The sequence below is a fragment of the Saccostrea echinata genome, unplaced genomic scaffold, assembly GCF_033153115.1.
Source record: "Saccostrea echinata isolate AGI-Se365-2 ecotype Australia unplaced genomic scaffold, CSIRO_AGI_Sech_v1 ptg000023l, whole genome shotgun sequence".
NCBI classification, from domain to species: domain Eukaryota; kingdom Metazoa; phylum Mollusca; class Bivalvia; order Ostreida; family Ostreidae; genus Saccostrea; species Saccostrea echinata.
In genome coordinates, this window is record NW_026889772.1 from 576,095 (window position 1) to 590,956 (window position 14,862).

The following is a 14,862-nucleotide window of genomic DNA, read 5'->3' on the forward strand; positions in this document are numbered from 1 at the left end:
CCCCCCCCCTTTAGAGTCTTACAACTTCCTTTTTAATTTTGGATCTGTTAGTGATTTACAGTAAGTGTCTTTAGATTTTTTATCGTACTGCTGATATCTTTTAGATCTATAGTATTTTCCTCTTTGAGATTTATATTTTAACAGTTTTTGTTTCATTTTGAAGTAATTTTGCCTATTTTGTTGTTGTTTTAGATGATGAACCACTCTACTTTCTTTTACAACAGGTGCCCCTACAGATTCACAAAGTTCCAATGTTTAATTTCCATGACCCCTATTTCTACTACTTGTAATACATTTTGGATTTGATTTTAAATATGACCTATTCACAGATTCAGATTTTTGTGTACAAGTATGATATTTAATTCTATCAAGATTACTTCGTCCTAAAGTCAAATTTATACAGTCTTTTAACAAACATTTGTCATCTTCTGTCATGTTTAATTCAAAGTCACTAGGCAGCACTGAAGATTTCCACTTATAGCTTTTCAGTCCATGACAGGAAAAGGAATAAAGTTGACGGGACTTTCCGCACTGTCCTTGGTAGCAGCTTATGACAGCAGTGGACATAGCCCGCTTCATCAAAGGTAAGTCTCCGGAGTAGTGTTTGTAGCAATTGTCATACTCTGTCCTGCATCGAAGCTTCAGGTCCAAGGCAAATCTTCTCTGCATGGATTCTTTTATAGCTTTATTGATTCTTTCCAGAAACATGTGACAGAATGGAGCCTTAGCAGTCTGTTTTCTTTGAGAGTCAAGGAAGTGACGCAAGTCTTTAAGGTTTTCAATCACATGTCCTTGTTTTACAGATGCTCCAGATGCAGCGGCACTATCTCCATCACTGGTGAAATGGGAAATGACGAGTGGACGGTCAACACTTTGTAACTCCCCGATACAGTTTGCGCCCATCTCTTCTCATCTCCAATGGTGGTCTCCGGAGGAAGGGTTGCAGTGTAGTCTTCGTGTCCTGGGCAGGTAACTTCCTTTCCTTTGCTTCATAGGTGTGTGCCTTTCTTGCATAGTTTGTTTCCACAGAACACTGCCAGAACATTTTTCCTCTGAGTTACATTTTCACTTACGGTATAAGTCACTTGGGTGGCAGCTTGGAATGGGGGTTTTTCAATGGCACTGAAGGTGGCATTATTATACCTGGCATCTCCTTCCGCTCTGATAGCGGTATCAGGAAGTCCACATTTTTATTAAGTTCTTGAATATTCTGCCTTATTTTCTTCATACTGTTTTTATTTAATTCAGTGATAATTTTCCCCACTTTGTTGCAGGTCTGTTGCATGTTGGTGGCTGAAGCTGGTTCAATATTTGCACCAAGAAGCATACCACGCATACCCTCTGTTGTAAGACTGGTACCCAGGTGACCGACAGCCATGGCCACATTTAGCTGTGCAGCTCTTCATCCCCTTCCAGATCTCCTCACCTCTTCGTAAAGCTTTTCTTGGTGACTGATATAGTGGCACTTCTTACATCGGATAAAAGGATCCATGCCAGGCCTCGTTTTTCCTCCCCATGCTGGTTCCAGTCCAGTGAACCGTCACAGTCTGGAAACTTATGTGAGTGTTCTATAAATGCCTGATTCCACAATTTAGCAGTCTTCTCTTGGTGAAGGACTTTGTATAATTTTGAATTTGGATCATCTGACACAGCTTCCATGTAGAAGTCTACAGGCTGGATTTCACTTGGCCCTGGTCACAAAATCTTCATCTCACTGCTTTGGCTCTTGGCATCTGTAACTGCAAACATTCCATTCTTCTGTGGTTGTACAATGTCCTGAAACTCTTCTTTACTTAGTCTTCTTATGGGAACTAGAAATTGGACTGGGCTGGTGGTCCCTATATTCTTCTGGCCTTTGTTGTGAGGAATACTTCCTTTTTTGTATTGATGTTGAGGCAACCATTTTGGTCCCTTTTTTGGCATGATTATTATTTAACTGTACACTTGTAGACTTTTTCTAATAATATTATAATGCTATTGTATGTGGTGCACATTTTTAAGTATTGTAAACTTTTGTGTTGTTTATTTATTTTAGAGCTGCCTGGTCTACTAAGAGAAACTCCATTCTTTGATGACTGATGGAAAAGCCTCATCACCCCCCACTGCTAAAGAACCCCTTATCTTAATCACCAGCCATTAATCAGTGATCACTGTTATCAAAGCTCCAAGGTACATTATTGAAGTCTCTTTTGACACCATTTTTTCCAGTCTCTGACTTTGTTTTAGAATTAAGATTTTCAATTTTTTGCTAATTAATTCCGTATAAATCACTAAACTTCCTGTTTCGTAACTAATTAGAGCTTATTAATTAGAGTTCAAAAAACTTTTAAGCAGATAGCCAAAAACCCCAACATTTCAGCTTGCATTTCATTCCAAATTTTTTTCTCAATAATTAACTCATAAGATTTTTTTAAGTTTTGAAATTAATATACTGTAGATGAATTTGTATAGAAATTTAGCCTAAAATTCAATAATCTGTTAGGAAGAGTTATCTCCTATTTTTCATCCCTTAAGGACAAAGATAAATTTTGATACTAGTATATGAAAGATAAATAACTAAAAGACATTTTCTGCAAATTGTATTTAATTTCATTAACTTTTAGTCGTCTTAAAGGTCTTACGCAAGGAAATAGTCAATCAAAATGAACTTAGGCCAAACAAAAAAATATGTGTGGTTCCGGTTACACCTCCAAAAAAATTAGGGTAGGTAGGTAGGGTCTTTTTTTTTTTTTTTTAAATGATTTTCTTAATTTTTCTAAGTAATACCTATCACTCCTTTGCAAGTGGCATTTAGATGTGGTATGATAATATACTAGTCAATATTGGTAGGGGACACCTACATGCTAGCTTGCTTTGGATTTAACACTATTAAACACTTGCACTATGTTTTGCAAGGAGGCCTTCATTGCTGGAACTAAAACTTAAACCGGAGCTATAGATAGAAATCTGGGAAAATTCCGGAAAAAATATGAAAATTGCCGAAAAAAAGTTTAGGGTTGTGGGGTACAAAATAGGGACGGTCGGGTAACCGGAACCACACATATTTTTTTATTTGGCCTTAGTCAATTGTAGTTCTATATATATATGTATAGAGAGAGAGAGACAATTTCTTTTTCTTTTTTTGTTTTCAGCAACTTTTTTTTAGGTCTACAGTTTTAATTTTGGACTCATGTACTAGGAACATCATATCTTTAGCAGAATTCTGCCACTGAATTAAAGGGAACTCTTTTTTTAGATGCGCATGATGCAACTTCCTGGATGGTGTGTAGGCTGTTTGTCAACTTCCTGGATGGTGTGTAGACTGTTTGTCAACTTCCTGGATGGTGTGTAGACTGTTTGTCAACTTCCTGGATGTTGTTTGTCAACATGTGAAACCCACGTGTATTTCAGGGTAGGTATGTTTACTGTCAATTTTCTTTGTTAAAAGCCGCATAAGGCGTATTTTTCTGATCTCAAATTTTTGTCTTAGCATTAATCTCTATTTTCTCTTTCATGAATTATCTGCTGAGAGTCTAATTAATAAATTAATTTAATTAAAGCTACATGGTAACATATAGTGAAATTATTTCCTTGTGTGAGACCTTAATTTGTACATATAAGAATACTTGAGAAATTTTGCTTTGTTATCATTGCTTTATGCAAAATTTGACAGACTGATTTGATTCATTTTCATTTAATCACTGTGGAAAACTTTTATCTTTCAGCTTCCTTGGCCAAAGGAGATGATGGCACCTTGGCCTTATGAGCATTTTTTCTCTTTCCATAACTGATGGAATCTCTGAATCCATCTGATGCATTTCCTCAGACAGTCTGCTCTATTGTGCAGGTAAAATCCCTCCTCTTTACTTTCACTCCCTAATTGTGTGGCATAGTTTGGGGTTTGAAATTGACCCTTTCTAGCTCACCTGAGCTGAATGCTCAAGTGAGCTTTTCTGATCAAAGAGTGTCCAGCGTCCCTCTTTCGTCTGGCCACAAAGCATCCTTGTGTAAAGGATATTTAAGTTTGTTCACAGGAAGTGCAACACCCTCTTTCAAGGGGAGATAATTAAGAATTCCTGAAAAAATTGGTGGCATCATTTAAAAATCTTCTTCTCAAGAACCACTGGGCAGGAAAAGATGAAACTTATGTGAAAGCTTTATTACATACTCTAGATTCAATTTTGCTCATATCATGACCCCCGGGGTAGGGCTGGGCCGCAAGATTGGGTTGAAGTTTTACATAGGAATATATAGGAAAAATCTGAAAAGATCTTCTAATGAAGAGCAGCAAAGCCATGATTAGTCATATTATGCAGTCAAACTTGTCATAGCGGTCACCTTTATCCAGCGGTCACCTGTCCTATGCGGTCATTTTATTTCCTCATAATGAATTTTCCTATATAATGTAACTCTATTAAGCAGTCACCTGCGTAACGCGGTCAGTGGTCATCAAATTTCATGTAAAATCGCCGTTTTACCTCGTATATAGCGGCCATTTTGTCCGATCACGTGACCAGATCTAAAGTCAGGTGACTCCCAAATTTTGTCATTAAAGTAAATAATTGGTCTTGTGTAGTGATATCTTGGAAAAAATAAAACCATTTAAAAATATTGGATAATTTATTTATTTTTTTAACAAAACTAAACAAGGGTGCTGTGACCGAAAAGGTTAGCAGGAAAACGGATTTACGAGAATCTTAATGTTATTGAATTTGAATCTGGTTTAAAAAAATTCTGAGTGATATAAAAAAAACAAGACATCCTTATTTATCTATTAATGGATACAATAATTAGGTGTTTCCTAATTATTAGTTCACCTTTAGCATGCCCAACTCTGATAGGCGTAATTGTGTAAACGCATGGCATGCCGTTTTTAACACATAGGAAACGTATTATTTGTAGAAACCCTAATTTAAAACTGTTTTGTATACTCAATGTGTCCTTGATTATTTTGTAATTTTCAACTAGGTAAGACGACCGTTAGGATTAGTCACGCTTCATTGCTCACAACACCTGGGAATTTGATATCAATTTGTATTATGTACTGCTTTGAAAAACTGAGAATATTATGACTTGTCTGTTTATTACGCTACTATTTATGTATTATTAAACATACAATTGTTAGGACTAACTAAACTTGTATTTTTTAAAGGCAGTTTAGATAAAAAAAAATACATTATATTTTATTCATGGCACAACATGATGATGACATCTTATATTAAAAGAAAGTTTTTTTGTTGTTTGGAAGAAGGATGCCCTATTAGACTCAATATATATATTTTTTTGGAGTCATAAAATTTAGCTTGAACTTAATCTTGAAACTATTTAAATTTAAAAAAAATCTAACAGAGCTAGACCATTGATTTCCAAAACACATCTTTCTTTAACATTCCATGATTTAGTACTTTAAAACACAGAACTTACAAATAAATTGGAAAAGAATTTTTTCTTGAAAAAAGAAGAACCTCTTTTCAAAGGTCACCTCTCTATAAAGGTCACTTTTAATGTTTCCCACAGGTGACTGCTTAATACAGGTTTGACTGTAATAGAAGTATCCTCAGGTAGTGTAGATTCAAGTTTGTTCCAATCATGACCCCTGGGGGTAGGGCAGGGCCACAGCAGGGGGTCAAAGTTTACCATAGGAATATGTAGGAAATATCTTTAAAAATCTTCTTCTGAAGAACAGCTAAGCCATCATTAGTCATATTAAAACAGAAGTATCCTCAGGTAGTGTAGATTCAAGTTTGTTCAAATCATGACCCACAGGGGTACATGTATGACGAGGCCACAACAGTCAAAGTTTTACATAGGAATATATAGGTGTAATGGTTAAAGGCCGAGGTTTTCAACCGGTCGGTTTTCCTCAGGTAAGTTTGGTGTGGGGTGGAGCTTAGTCGAAGCGGATGAGAAGCCCCGAGAGAACGACGCTGGCTTGTGTATACCTTCCTTTATACACAGGATGTTACCTGAATGTATTACCTGTATACGTTTTCCTACGACATAGTAAAACGAATTAATTGTTTTTCTTGTGTAGGTCAATTGAAATGTTGACCATAACATTCTGAAATAAAGCATGCGAAATGTTTTTGTTGCGGACAAAATCCTACTCAAATTCTTTCTTTTAAAATTAATCTTTTGTAATGATTTGTCAATTTCAATTATACTGTATGTTTGTTAATTAATTTCACATGTTATAACGAATATTATAGGACCAGCATTTGTCGTTGTAAGCTGGCGACACAAAGGGAAGTAATTCAAATTGCACGTCGTGTACGCAATACAAAAGAAGAAGTGGGTCAAAAATAAGTCTCTCCGTAATAATAAAACTCAGAAACGCTGTTGAGAGGCTAAATTGTGTAGAAATAAATACTTATATAAGATAATTCCTATGTGATTTTTCCATGACGCATTGTCTGTAAAAATGGCCAGGGCTTTGGACAGAGGGTGATTCCCCCGACAGCTATAAGTGAAACGGGGATTGAATCACCTGCATTATACTTTTTTCCTTCAGGATTCATAATTTCAAATATTACATGCAAAGCAAGATGTTATAATCCCAATAATTTCTCTTCTAAATCTGGTTAATATTATACTGTAACTTGAAGAAAAGCGACACGTATTTGTCTTAATTATAAAGTTTCACTTTAGCAATATTACAATGTAATGAATGTTGTCATACTTGTTTTAAAAAAAATAATTTTATTTAATTCCATGATATTTCAAACGCGGGTCGGTATATTTTGTTAAGGTAGAACAAATGTACGTTAGTTAAATTATGTTTTGACAAATTATAATTATCGATTGTAATCGTGAAATGAAATCACCCTTTTTAAATTACAATTTTAGTATATAAGCATGATTTTTCTTATCATTTATTTAATTGTTTGAAAAAATGATTATATTTATAGCATATTCTTATGACTTAAAAAAAAATGCCTTGATTGCTTCTTGGCATTTTGCGGTAGGCATCAAAAGCCTGAATGTAAATTCGATGGTCGGTACAAGCTCCAGACAAGGTACACAAGATATACACAACGGCAGAAAACTAAATGTCAATCAAATCCAAGTATCCAATCCCAGGCTTAATTTCAGATGATTGACAGGGGTTCAAAGACCAGGTAAATTTGAAGGAGATGCTTATTTCCTCCCCCTTTAAGAGGCATTTGAGTAAAACACATTGAAGACCTCAAATAATGGAATGACCTGACAACCCTTGGAATGGATTAGCCAAACCAAAAGTTATATAAGGCAAAGCTTTGGGAAAGTCAGGCATTCAGAAGCTAGCTGAAGAAGTTGGATGCTGAATCAGCAATAAAGAAGTTAAGGTATTCTATCCCTAATAGCAACAGATTCGATGAAATTGAATACATAACAGATGTGTATGGGTGGAATACTCAGTATATTTAAGGAATCACTGTCTAGTTAATAGAGTATGCCAGGGCATCAACGATAGTTGGAAACGAGGGATAATTTGCCTACGTTTCCAACTATCATTGATGTCCCTGGCATACTATACTAACTAGACAGTGATTCCTTATATTTCCATTTCATTGTGAAATAAAATTGTAAAATTAGATTTTAAAAATGTAGACTGAAAGATTTAAATTACACGAGGCCTCACATGGTATGTGCTAATCCCGGGCAGAGAGCAAAATTAAAAAATGAGTGAGTTTAAGAATTCAATTCCAGTGTTTAAACAATGCAGTGAATAAATAAAATTTGTTTACCACTCATTTTCCATTAAAACACTACGATATTTTTCCAATGTAATTTTAAAAACAGATTTTTAGCCAATCAAAATCTCTGCCCAGGATTAGCACATACCATTTCATGGTTGAGTCTGACTTTTCCACTCGGCGAGCAGAGTTTTGATGCTGTTTACGGGGATAAAAGAAAATAAAGACACGCATGCCATATATGGTTGTGTAGATAAATTATCATAGAAGACATAAGTATAAACAGTTTGCCAGTGCATGTCCTCTGAAATTGTAAATGAGCGCGATTCAGAGGGAGGGGGGTACTCTGTGTAATACGGAGTTGGATACCTTGTGTTATTATTATACTGTGGGTCAAAAATTAATTACAGAAACCAGTGTTAAGTAAACACATTTTTATTACTTATCATTTAAAAAGCTTTTTAAATTATTTTTTTATTCATATAAATATACACAATTTTAATTACTGTTTATATATAATTATTGAAATTCTCTTCACCTTTTAATAAATGTACTAGTTTTTCGAGGTTAATTTTGCTTCAAAAAACCAGAAAATTTGAAGGACTTCATAAAAAAAAATCTACAAGCACATTAAAGCTTATCAACATAAAATATTTATTTAACAGCATTTGTTCTAGAAGAATCAAGAAAAAAATCTGTAGGCAACTTAAACATTTATGTATGAAAACTGATTTAGATCCATAATTTCCGTCACTTTTGCTTCAATTATCTCCCTTTGGTATAGCTCTCTAACATAGGACTGGATGTAAAAACGGTATTTTGCCTACATTGTTTTCAGTGACAATGTACAGAAGACTAGCAGAAAATTACAAACTTAAAGTGGTCTGAGCCTCTGTTTTGAGGTCTTTATGGTTCTTATTATGGTGAGTGATTGAAATTTTTACCATTTTTTTTTTTACAACTGAAGAATGTGTAGCATAAATTAATCATGCATTAAAGTATGTAACGCTTGGCAAGTGCACAGGTGCTTGAAGACAGGACCCCCCCCCCAATACAGACCCCCAGGCCTATTCGACTTTTTTTCTCATAAATCATATATGGATGACACATTTGTGATATAATCTATATCATCAATTCAGAAAATTGGCTTAATTAAACAAACATTTTATAAAAATTAATTGTTTGTTATTGTTTGTTGTATTCATAACTATATGCCAATGTAGGATGGTGTTGTCAATAAATAAAAAAAATAAAAATAAATTGAATTAATACCCCTGGACTATCTGTGTATAAATTAACGATGATTTATACATTGAGAGTGGGTAGGTTTTATAAAATGTTTGTTTTATGTAATTTTTGAATTGGTGATATAGATTATATCACAATTATGTCATTGAAAGATAATTTATGAAATTTATGAAAAAAAGGCCCACGGGTTCTATATAGTTGGGTTTTGCTCATTTTAATAGACCCTAATTTATTTCTGATTGATCTTATGTTAGTAATTTGCATTTCATAAGTAAAAAAAAAATTGAAGAGAGTAATTCTGAAATGTTAAATAGTTGGTCAGTCACATCATTGTATCCCATATTATAGAGTCTAACTATAACTTATGTTGGATTCACGGGATGTTTAATAGTGTGGTAAATAAAAATGTAGTATAGCAGATATCTTTATTTACCGTTTAAGCTAGTACCTATGTATATTACATGAAAAAAAAATGATTTTATGATATGCCAACACCATTGTGAAATATGTGTAAAATGGTTGGACTCTTTTATGTCCGAAAAAAAATGAAAAGGTGGGGGGTGGGTGGGGGGTTTACACTCTGTACATAATTATCTTTTAGGAGAAGGGATTACCTTGGAAGCATTGCTATACAGACAATTGTATAATGTAGTGGACTAATAGTAACTGCATTGTATATTTATACCACTGTGACAGTAAAACAAATAATGATTTCTTTTGAAAATTTACTTGTTGCTAAACTTGGTTCAAACTATAGGCATCATTTAAGTTTGATGAAATGAATACCCCCTTCCCCCCTTTTTTTTTCTTGGGGTGTTAATAGAAAGAAATGAAAACATAATTAGTGATTTGACAAACTTAAAACCTAGAGCCTGTTGACCTTTTTTTTAAGGTTTTAAATTTAAAAAATTTTTAAATCAATATGATCTCAATTTAGTGTTGTGTACTTCTGTTTGTAGAATGAAATTCAGCTTTTTGAAGCCAAACTCAGAAAGAAACAGAAACAGAATTGGATGAGGTAAGAAAAGCAAAGCTACACACATATTACATATACATTTGGGATGTGCTGATATAGATTTAGACAGGACAAAAACAACATGTTAATTACATATTGCACAAACTTAAACTTGTTTTGAATAAAACAAAAAACCATTGACAGAGATTTCTTGGAATTTAATTGATATCAATAAATATGTTTTGCATTTATTATCATCACAAGCCATTCTGCAAATACATATTGATATGTACCTGGTTTTGTGGAAATGGATAAATTTGAAACACATCTTTATATTTTGGATTTTGAAGTGTCATAGAACAAGGTCATTAAAGATCAATCTATTAATTTAATTTACCAGCCTTTCAGTGAACATTTTCAATCGTAAAAGGTTATGTTTGGAAATAAGGGGGGGGGGGGGGGGCAACCCTCCAACCCAACCCAAGTCTGATAACTACATGCCTGCTTAAAATGGTTTGACTTAATTATTTGAGCTGTCATAGTGACTTTCTGTTTAAGTGCCAGTATCCCAGTTTCAATCAATGTTTGCATCCTTTGAAAGGCATTTTGTGATCATGATCATGTTAAATGAAAGATATTTCACTTGTATTGGCCCTTGTGTCCATGTTCTCTGATTCTGTGACCTTGAGCACATCATACCTGAATGAACTAGAATTCCTGTGAACAAGGTCATAAAATGATACCCCCCCCCCCCAACTTCTGCAGTATAATCTTTCATACTATTGCATGTAATGTTTTTTGTTATAAAAATATGGTCCAAACATTAATTTAACATCTTTTCTGCCAGTGCGCATATACATTCCCAAATGACTACCGTAAATCTGGAAATTTTTACTGTAGATAAATTTTTAGCAAATTTGTGCGTGCATTGCATTCGCAAAAATATTTTTCTTAAAAAATAAATCAACAACAAAAAATTTAAACAAAAATTTTGCCGACAGCTGGTGTCTATTTTTAACCCTGTTAACAGGTGTTCGTAAGCAGTGGTCATTTGTATACTACAAGCTAATTACCCGTGATAATCCATGCGTGGAGAGTGCCTTCACTACATTCAATATCGTCTGATGGTTTGAAAGGCAGTATGTATCTCCAAGAAAGAGATAATTTAGATTTTAATATTGTATGTACATGCATAATTTATTGTATGTACATGCATACAAATGTAACTTATTAACTGTTATGAAAATTATAAGTGCTTTTTAATATTAGCGTCCATGACAATTCGCAAAATTTTGAAACGTAAAAATTAATCAACAGCTTTTTGACACAGATTCGCAAAAATAAATCGACGTAAAAATTTCCAGATTTACGGTATGTCATATACTCAAGTCAAAGGTGGTAAAACCTTTGTGCAAAGCAAAAATTTCCAATGTCTCTCCATTCAAAGTTGCATGTATGTACCAAAATCAAATAGTACACTTTTACTGCAGTGACCTTGAACATGCTAAATGTCCTTGAGTCAAGGTCAAACATGCCCAAATGATCTTTGGACAATGTCATAACAAACTCAGAGCTCTTAAATAAACCTTGAGTTAAGTATAAACTTTCAAGTCTTTCATTAGAATGTTATGCACTATTCTTCTACCATTGACCTTGAACTTGTTCAAGTGACCTTGGGTCAGGTTCATGATACATCTTTAGGTCATAAGCAATCTTAATATCAAGTATAAACTTTCAATTGCACTTCATTTAAATGTTATGGACCAGACAAGATTGTAAGGACATTGGACAAGGTGATTCCTATTACCCCACCTTTCCAAGTTATGTTTGTGGAAAATATAAAATTCCTTTTAAAACTGAATATGCATTTATTACTCAACAATAGAAAATTTATGAGTAAGCTTTGATCAGAACCAATATAACCAATATATTGGACACTGTACAGGTATTCAGTTTACATCCACCCCTTCAAAAAAGCTTATAAATGCCAGACTTACACACATTTTGACCTTTTATAACTTTTTTCTACTAAAGTTGCCTACCAATTTCATTTTATAGATATGACATACAGATGACTGCTAACAAGAGCTCATCATTCATTTTTCCAGCGGTGGTTGTAGGTTTTGTGTATATAGTGATAAACATGTGTAATTTTTCCAAAATTAATAAGTATTGATGTCATGTTCTTTTCCTGTTGTCATGGCAACAATATCAGTACAGAAATTTTGTTTTTGTTATTTTTGGAGAATAGGGTAAATCATTCTTTCAACAAATAAGGTAATCAAAGTACTTTATCTTATAACACACAGAAAACATATTCATAGAAAAATGGTTAACAATCATTGATTTTCATAAGGATTTATGAACATGTTGCTAAGGAAATGGATTTCCTTGGATACCAGTCCCTTAATATGTCCAAAATAATTTTTTTAATTGTGTTTGAGCATTAGGTAGGACAACATCAATTTTGTATCAAAAGCTTTTGAAAAAATAAATTTTTGACTTTCTATGAAATGCTCGATGCTTGCTGATTTTGACTCTTAAGGTAACAAACGAGAGGAAATTTCACACAAAGTCATACAGACATCTCGTACAGTTTCAGATCTTGACAAGAATGAAGCAAGAAAAACTAAGATTTGATTCCTGCTTTCTGAGCAGAAAATGGCATTACATTTAATATAAAATGACTGATACATGTATTCACAAAAACCTGCCATTGTTTTGAAAATTTATTTCAAAACACAACTCAGAAACTTTGCCATATTTTGATGGAAAAAAATTAATATCTTCTAGAAAATATACAAAACAAAATTCAATGAAAATGAAAGACTCAATAAAAAAAAGATTCCCTTTGTATTTCAGTATATCAAATTTGACTAGATTTTTTGACAGTGGAGCAGATAAAACTATTTCATTTTCAGAAATGGCACATGTTGCTAGTACCAGTATCCATGCATCATGGCCCGGGTTTCCCCACAACAACAACCGCGGTCCAAATTTATTCCTATTTTTGTCAGCGATTTAAAAACCCTATTAGTTTTAACCTTATGCATGGTTTTAAAAATTGCCGACATTAAATTGGCACAAAGTCCTTATCACATGCATGAATCCAAGCATTACTTCTAGTTTCATCCAGCAAATCGGACAGGACATTGTACCATGAATTTTCTATTTCAAACTGGTATATCAGTTCGTCAGTATAATCTTGCCATCTAAAAACACATTACCATGGAGAGTTATGCCATCAAGTTCTGCTATACCGAGTTTCAATAAAACGTCGTCAGCAGCCTTGCTTGGATTCGTGATGTGCATTTATTCAACATCACATAGATGCTTATAAATGAAAACTGTTCAATCAGTCAAGCGTTTACATGATTCTTTCCCATCCTGTATATTACTCAAACCTACATATATCCTAAATCCGGATGAATATAAAAAAAAAATTATGAATCCTATCGGTTGAAAAATTTCTTCGGGCCACACACTTTATGTCAGTCGACTGGCAACGCTAATTTTATTTTTGGCCTAATTTACCCTCAGTATGTCTAATTCTCAGATATCTCAAAGTATTTTTTTGGTCCCATTGAGTTCAAGATAGCAAAGTTTGACTGTACTTAATCAGAAGGGAGGACTACTTTATACAGGGTTAATTTCGTCCAATCTTATTTTCACCCTTTCACACCTGCAAACAATTTGGCCCCAGTTTGAATTCGCCCACATAGAGTTCTGTTTAAGAGGTAATGCTGTTTTCTTTGAATTTGCCCCATTCTGAATTTGCCCACTTTCGACGAGGGCAAGAGGGGGGAAATAAAACGGGGGTGAAAATTTCCCTATATACAGTGTATAAGGATCATTGGTAAACTAAAGTCATCAGTGATTAACTTTTAATAATCAACAAAAACTTTGCTAATAAGCCTTTTTTGGAAGCCTTTGTAATATATTGTCAATAATCTGCTACGTTTTCATCAAATTTTTTAGCTATTTATCAAATTCTGGGTAGAATGACTAGAATCAACCCAAACTATATGAAAAATTTATCAATGACTCATTTGAGACCTAGAATCATTTTATTTACATCAAAAAGCAGAAACAAATCATTGCACAAATATTTTTTCATTTCTCTCACCAATATATCCAAATAGGATTTCTGGTCTGAAAGTCATTCATTCTGTTGAACTGCACTCTGTTGGATTTTGAGGAGTGTTTATTGGAAACTCCAAGCAACTGTTGCCTCATTATAAATATGAAATAGTATTTTTTTTAATTTGATAATCCACTATACCCCATAAACTGTCTGAATTCTCCTTACTTTTAACTATGACATTTGAAGTAAGCTAGTTTATCTTAAGCTGAAGGTTTGAACAGATTAATCAGTTTGCTTGGTTATAAGGTTTATTGGATTTAAGTAATGACATGAGTGTTAAAACTACACTTGACATGTGTGCAGCATCTTGAACTGGAAGTTTTATCATTTTGATGACTAGGTGCTACATGGTTTCCATTGATTTCGTTATAGTTATTAATTGGTTGGTGGTAAATACACTCACAGTTTTTCATTCTGAGGGGCGGAGCCCCGAGTGAATAAAAACTGTGAGTGTATTTACCGCTAACCAATTAATATCTATTGTGTAAGTTACTTGTACAAGAGGAACAATGAGAGAAAAGCAAGTTGATAATTAGCACCGCCTACTATGAGGTGTCAAGCCACGGTCCGGAGTCTGTATAAATAGCCGTCTCCATCTGCAAAGATCATACTTAGCTGCGTCACTGCTACTGCAAATTGTTAATAAAAAATTAGGAATTGGTACATGTGAAGATATTGTACCTTTGGAATGTTGAAGATGCAGAAAACATGATTTTTGTCAGGTACAGGGGTAGGCTTTTATATTCAAGCCGTGAACTCTGAAAGAAAATTTATCTTCTTTCTTTCTTATTTTCTTTTTTTTAGCTCACCTGAGCCGAAGGCTCAAGTGAGCTTTTCTGATCACATTTTGTCTGTAGTCC

General features: G+C 33.8%; 1 long non-coding RNA gene across 1 annotated transcript; it reads left to right on the forward strand.

The window, feature by feature from the left end:
- The first annotated feature begins 897 nt into the window (after positions 1-897).
- LOC133191021 (uncharacterized) lies at positions 898-2,244 on the forward strand. The gene is made up of 3 exons (XR_009721654.1): positions 898-969; positions 1,275-1,559; positions 2,036-2,244. It is a non-coding gene; the product is annotated as an uncharacterized LOC133191021 (long non-coding RNA).
- The last annotated feature ends 12,618 nt before the right edge of the window (positions 2,245-14,862 follow it).